Here is a 5,934-nt window from a genome sequence, read left to right on the forward strand (position 1 = left end):
GTAATTTTGCTTATAGTTCCTTGCTTTTCATCACTTTGAATACTTCGTGCCAGTCCCTTCTGGCCTGCAAAGTTTCTGTTGAGAAGTCAGCTGACGGTCTTATGGGAGCTCCCTTGCAGGTAACTAACTGCTTTTCTCTTGCTGCTTTTAAGATTCTCTCTTTGTCTTTAACCTTTGGCATTTTAATTATGATGTGTCTTGGTGTGGGCCTCTTTGGGTTCATCTTGTTTGGGACTTTGCACTTCCTAGACTTGTATGTCTATTTCCTTCACCAGGTTAGGGAAGTTTTCAGTCATTATTTCTTCAAATAGGGTTTCAATTCCTTGCTCTCTCTCTCCTTTTTTTTGGTACCCCTATAATGCAAATGTTGGTATGCTGATGTTGTCCCAGAGGTCCTTTAAACAATCCTCATTTTTAAAAATAATTCTTTCTTTTTGCTGTTTTGATTATGCTGTTTTCCACTGCCTTGTCTTCCAAATCTCTGATTCGATCTTCTCCTTCATCTAATCTGCTGTTGATTTTTTCTAATGTATTCTTCATTTCAATTATTATATTCTTCATTTATGACTGGTTCTTTTTTATGTTTTCTATCTCCACTTTTATGTTTTCTATCTCTTTGTTAGAATTCTCATTGAGTCATCTACTTTTCCCCTAAGTTCACTGAGCATCCTTATAACCAATGTTTTGAACTCTGCATCTGGTAGATTACTTGTGTCCATTTTGTTTGGCTCTTTTTCTGGAGCTTTGTTCTTTTCTTTCATTTGGGACATGTTTCTTTGTCTCCTCATTTTGGCTGCCTCCCTGTGTTTGTTTCTGTGTATTAGATAGATCTGCTATGTTTCCCAGTCTTAGCAGTGGCCTTATATAGTATGTCCTATGCAACCCAATGGCACCGTCTCCTTGTTCACCTGACTTAGCTATGCCAAGGGTGTCCCTTGTGTGGGTTGTGTGTGCCCTTCTGTTGTGAGGACTGGCTGTGACTATAGTGGACAAACTGTTGTGTGGGGGCTGACCTTATGGAGCAGAATTTGCTTTAGCAAGGCTCTTGTGCCTGCCGAGTCCATCCTTTGGGTATGTCATTTGTGGAGGTGGTTAGGTGGTGTTTTGTTGCGGTCTGAAGCTAGCCACCAGGCGTGTTGGTTCTGGGGTCCCTTGGGAGGGGCTCCCATGCAGGCCAAGGTCAGCTGCTGCCTGGGTCCAGGCCAGGGCCATCTGCAGGAGGTACAAAGTGATTCGTCATTGGTGGCTGCCTGTGCTGGGCTTTGTAGATGCCTGGGAGTGGTTATGCTGTAAATCAAGGCTGGCTGCCACTGGTGCTGGGCTTGAGGCCACTTAACAAGAAGTACAGGGTATGCTGAGGCCAGCTGCTGCTTGTCTGGGGTTTGTGGACCTTTGAGAGATTTTTGGAAAGTTTGCAGCTTGGGCTCAGGCTGCAACTTGTGTGAATTTGCCTCTGAGAGAGTTTTGGGCTGGGCTTGTAAATTGAGTGGGTTGGGGTCTCAGAGAATCACCAGGGTGCAGTGAAAGCAGTGCTTCGGTTGACTTTCTTGGATTTTTTTTAGATATTTAATTATGTTGTTTACCAAAATATATGTTTTTATTTTTTCTAGTTTGCTTCTTTATTTAAACCATTTAAATTCAAACTTCTTATCCAGAATTTCAAATGTGATTGTTATCTCTTTTGTTATAGTTGCTATTGTTATTAGTTGTCTAGGCTTAACACACCCCTTCCTCTCGTCTCTGAACATGATTACATTTTCTTATATGCTTTTTTCCTCTAACATTTAAATCAGGAATAGATGTTGAATTTTGCTGATAACTTTCTCAACATTTTTTGAAATTATTTAATCATTTTTCTAGTGAACGTTAATTGTTAGTTTTCTGTATAATGTACTCTGTCTCTGTCTCTAGCATTTCACTATTTGGTGATAGTCAAATTATTAAACATATCTTTTATTAAATTCTATCAAAACTGTACTTGTCTCATAAAATAGGCTGGGGCAATATTAAATTATACATATTTTCTATATTCTGGTACAGTTGAAATAACAGAAGAATGTTCTTTGTGGAATTTGGAAAAAATTTTCCACTCAAATCATGAAAGCCAAGGATGTTTTTGAAAGACTCATTTTGTATTAAATGTCTTCTTTTGATATTGATTTAATCACTTATCTATCTATCTATCTATCTATTTATTTATTTTTTGCTTCATTCTTAACATTGTGAATATTTAGCTTGTCATCTGTCTCTGATGAATCATCACATTTCCTATTTAGTAAATAAAGGGGAAATGCCATGAAAAGCATTTCTGCTTGAGCCAGAGGTTGGCCTGATTTAACAGTATATCCAGTAGTAAGATTCTGTCATCTTTTTGCTAAGATTCTCTAGCTGATTGTCAAGTGTCTTTGTATCTTTTTTCCTAACTCCTTACTTCACCTTTAAAATCATGTCCTCTCCCTTTCTCAGGTTCTGATCACAGGGTTCATTTCTACAGTTTTCTGGCTCCTTTTGCAGCCTCCCCAGTTCACTGAACCACAGCGGGCTGATCAGGCTCCTTCCATGTCCACAGATTTCCTGTGCCTGTGGCTGCAGGTGAGGGTGGCACAGCGGATAAGAGGGCTGGCCCTGGAGCCAGACTGATGTAGGTTTGAATCCTGATGCTTGCCACCTCTGAAACTTTGAATACATAATTTAACCTTTCTGAGCCTTAGTTTTCTCATCTATAAATTAAAAATAACAATAGTTTTCATCTTATTAGATTATGAGGATTGTTTTAGTCATCTCCCCCATATTTATTGTCTAATATGTGTCAGGGATTGTGTTAGGTGCTAAAGATAAAGGTGGTGAATAAAAGAAAAAGAATCTTTGTGTGCATGACACATATTCTGAGGAAGGAGTCAGGCAAACAAGCCAAAAAAGTATAAACCAACAAACTAACAACAACTATATAGATATTTGAAACATGTGTATATATTTTTATATATTCTCTGTCTCTGTCTGTCTCTCTGCTCTCTGTCTCTCTGTTTCTCTGTCTCGGCCTCTCTGTCTCTCTGTCTCTCTCAATTTAAAATAGTAAATATTTATGAATGAAAACAAAGAGAATGGGGAAAGAGGTGCCAGAGTGTTATTCTATTTGGAGTGGTCTTTGAAGATCTTTCTGATGAGGCCATGTTTAAGGAGTGGCCTGCAGGAAGTGAGGAAGCCTGGCTTGTGAATAAGTAGGGAAATGTGTTCCTGGCAGAGGGACTATCAAGATGGAAGGCCCTTGAGGTGGGATTAAATGAGACTATACAAATAAAGGTTAGGTATAATTATGGCACAAAGTGAGCTGCTGTCAATGCTCTCACAACTATTGCTACAATTATTATCACCATCATTGTTAGAGTTGTAATAAAGGGGCCAAGAACCAATTTCTGACTGCTATGTCAAGATCCTGGCATAGGGTTGTAAGTGTTGGTGTCTTCTCTCCCATTCCCAGGCACTCCTAGAAGAATGCATACTACCCATACACCCCTCCTTCTCCAGCACACAAACATCCCTTCCTCTTGTCCATCACACCCTGTCTGTGAAGATTTCCAAAGTCTGATACATGGTGAGCCTCAAGGATTGCATCTACTTCATCCCCCAAAGACAGCACCCAGAACAGGGCTTTTCACATACTGTAGACTGTTAATTGGTGCTGACAATTGTGGCCTCTCAGCTTGAGAGTGGCCTGATTTTGGTCTGAAACAGAAAAGGCAGAAGTGGCGTTGAGGATTTGGGCCCAAATAGACTCATAGGCCCTTCCCTATCCTGGATAACCCTTTGTGGCCCTTGGGGTAGGTTCAACAATGAGGAAGGAGGCCCTACTATATTTTTTTCTAGGTAATTTTGCAACCTAACTTCTCCATCTCTAGCTTTCTCCACTGACATCATCTACTGGATTATTTTTTTTCTATCCGTATCTCCTGCTCTCTCTTTATTGTTTTCTCTACAAGCCAAGTCCTGCCTCAGCACTTATTTCAATACCACAATTTTGGAGAGAAGCAAGTATTAAGTATAGAAATTTGAATTATGGAAGGGATTTTTTTTTTTCATAAAGAAATGCAACTTTATTATTTTCAAGTACATATACAGTGCTCAAATTAATGTCTTACAAAAGGTCACCAAGTAAAGGTCTTGCAGATGTTTCTTTAACAAACGCATAAGAATTGATGATAATTAGCCCATATACTCACTACTTCTAAATAGAGATTCCTAAAGTGCCAGAAAAGTATTGTTTTAGGTAGACTCAATATGCCACCCTTAGAAATATTGTTTATGCTCCTAATTTACTAACAAATGCCATTTTTATTGATTGCATAAGGATAAACTTTTGCCCATAGTCAATAAATCTCAAATTAATCAGGCCCAAATTATTATGGTTTCCATCTCAGTTTTCTACACCAAAGGCAATGACTCATTTATTTCAAGGTACTTCTGATAAAGTAGAATTCCAGTGTAATGAAGTAACAGACCTTGGCAGGTGGCTTATAGGCTTGATCTAACACTTGTCTTATGTACTTTCTTTCTTTCTGCCTTAGGTCTTCCATTTTCCTTAGGTGTCTCTTACTTGTTTTGATCATCTAGGTCTCTCTTTGTAAGATATTCCCAATGCCTTCTAAACCAGCCTTAGAGAATGAGCAGAGCTGCCTGCAGAGCAGAAGTGTTAGGTGGGGAGGGAAAAGAGAAGAAAAAGTATCTCTTGTAGAAACCGGAAACCAACCACCTATCTCAGGGAAAATGAACATCAGCATGAAGGGCATTTGCGTGGGAGGAGCGACCTTGCTGACTGAGAAGTCAAAGGCAGGTCTCCTAACGCTTTACCTCTTGTCCAGAGGTTCTGACTTTGTTCATGACCTAAGCTAATTCTGCATGTCCCTGCAAGACAGGAAGGTTCTGGGAATCTCTCTACCCCAATTCCAGCTGTTGGCCAGGAACATATGGTTTGGCAGTGCCTAGGAAGGAGGTAAGTTTATCAGCATAGGCATGAATGAGAAGAAGGTGGGAGTGGCAGGGAATGAACCGGCAGTTATCCTTTTCAGAACAACATGGAACTTCTGAGTTCTTAGCATTCTAAAGGGCAGGTGTTACAAAGCATGTGTGATTGAGAGAGCTGGAGCATCTGTGACACCTGGGTCTCCTGGACCAAACAGACTACAAAGCAAGGGTCAGTGGGAACTCTGTGGCACAGGGGTGTGGAATCTCAGTGAAGCTCCCCAGATCACCTCTGGTCCTGCCTCTGTTGTTACTCTGATGACATTTGAATCTGGTATGCGGCAGGGTACTCTAAAAGGGCAGGACACAGAGCTGGAGCCTAGACATCTATCTATATATGTCAAATACCATGTCATTGACTCTCTCTCTCCTTTCTTATCTCTCTCCCATTGTTGTTTGCCTCCTCTGCCATACCAACCTCCCACCTGTCTGCTCAGCTCTCCTCTAGGGGTTTCTAACTAGTCTTGACTGGGAGACAACTGGCTTCTCCATCCAGCTTCCCTTTCTGGCCTCACCAGGAGAAACCATTTGTGCTTTCCAGGTTGGAGGTGGAAGTAGGCGACAGGATTGGGCAGGAAGCAAATGAGAGGTAAAGGTAGGAAGTGGGATGAGGCTGGAGAGATAAAGAGACACTGGTGATCTGAGATGGTCTTCCTCCTCTCGGTTAGATAGGTCCTGTCTTTGGGTGTTAGTCTGTTCTAGTGGGAGGTGGGAGTGAATGGATAGGGAATGGGAAGGGCTGGGGTAACCTTCAGTACCACATTAAAATAACACAGTGGAGTGGGTGGAGCAGGATCTGGGGAAGATGTCTAATCTGACGGTTCAGAGTTGGGTTTCTGGGGCAATCACTCCAAGCTTGTTTACCTACTCCTCCCAACTTAGCCTGCTGAGTTGCCTCATTCTCTCTCCCCAAATCTT

At 41.1% G+C, this 5,934-nt stretch overlaps 1 protein-coding gene across 1 annotated transcript in view; it reads right to left on the minus strand.

The window, feature by feature from the left end:
* Positions 1-5,571: 5,571 nt before the first annotated feature.
* LOC102885125 (sodium/potassium-transporting ATPase subunit alpha-2) overlaps positions 5,572-5,934 on the minus strand; it is a 23,248-nt gene continuing 22,885 nt past the window's right edge. The window contains exon 23 of the mRNA XM_006922902.1: positions 5,572-5,934. This exon is cut by the window's right edge and continues 148 nt beyond it. The gene's annotated coding sequence lies outside the window, so the exon portion shown is untranslated.

Source organism: Pteropus alecto, unplaced genomic scaffold, assembly GCF_000325575.1.
Source record: "Pteropus alecto unplaced genomic scaffold, ASM32557v1 scaffold359, whole genome shotgun sequence".
In the NCBI taxonomy this organism is placed as follows: Eukaryota; Metazoa; Chordata; class Mammalia; order Chiroptera; family Pteropodidae; genus Pteropus; species Pteropus alecto.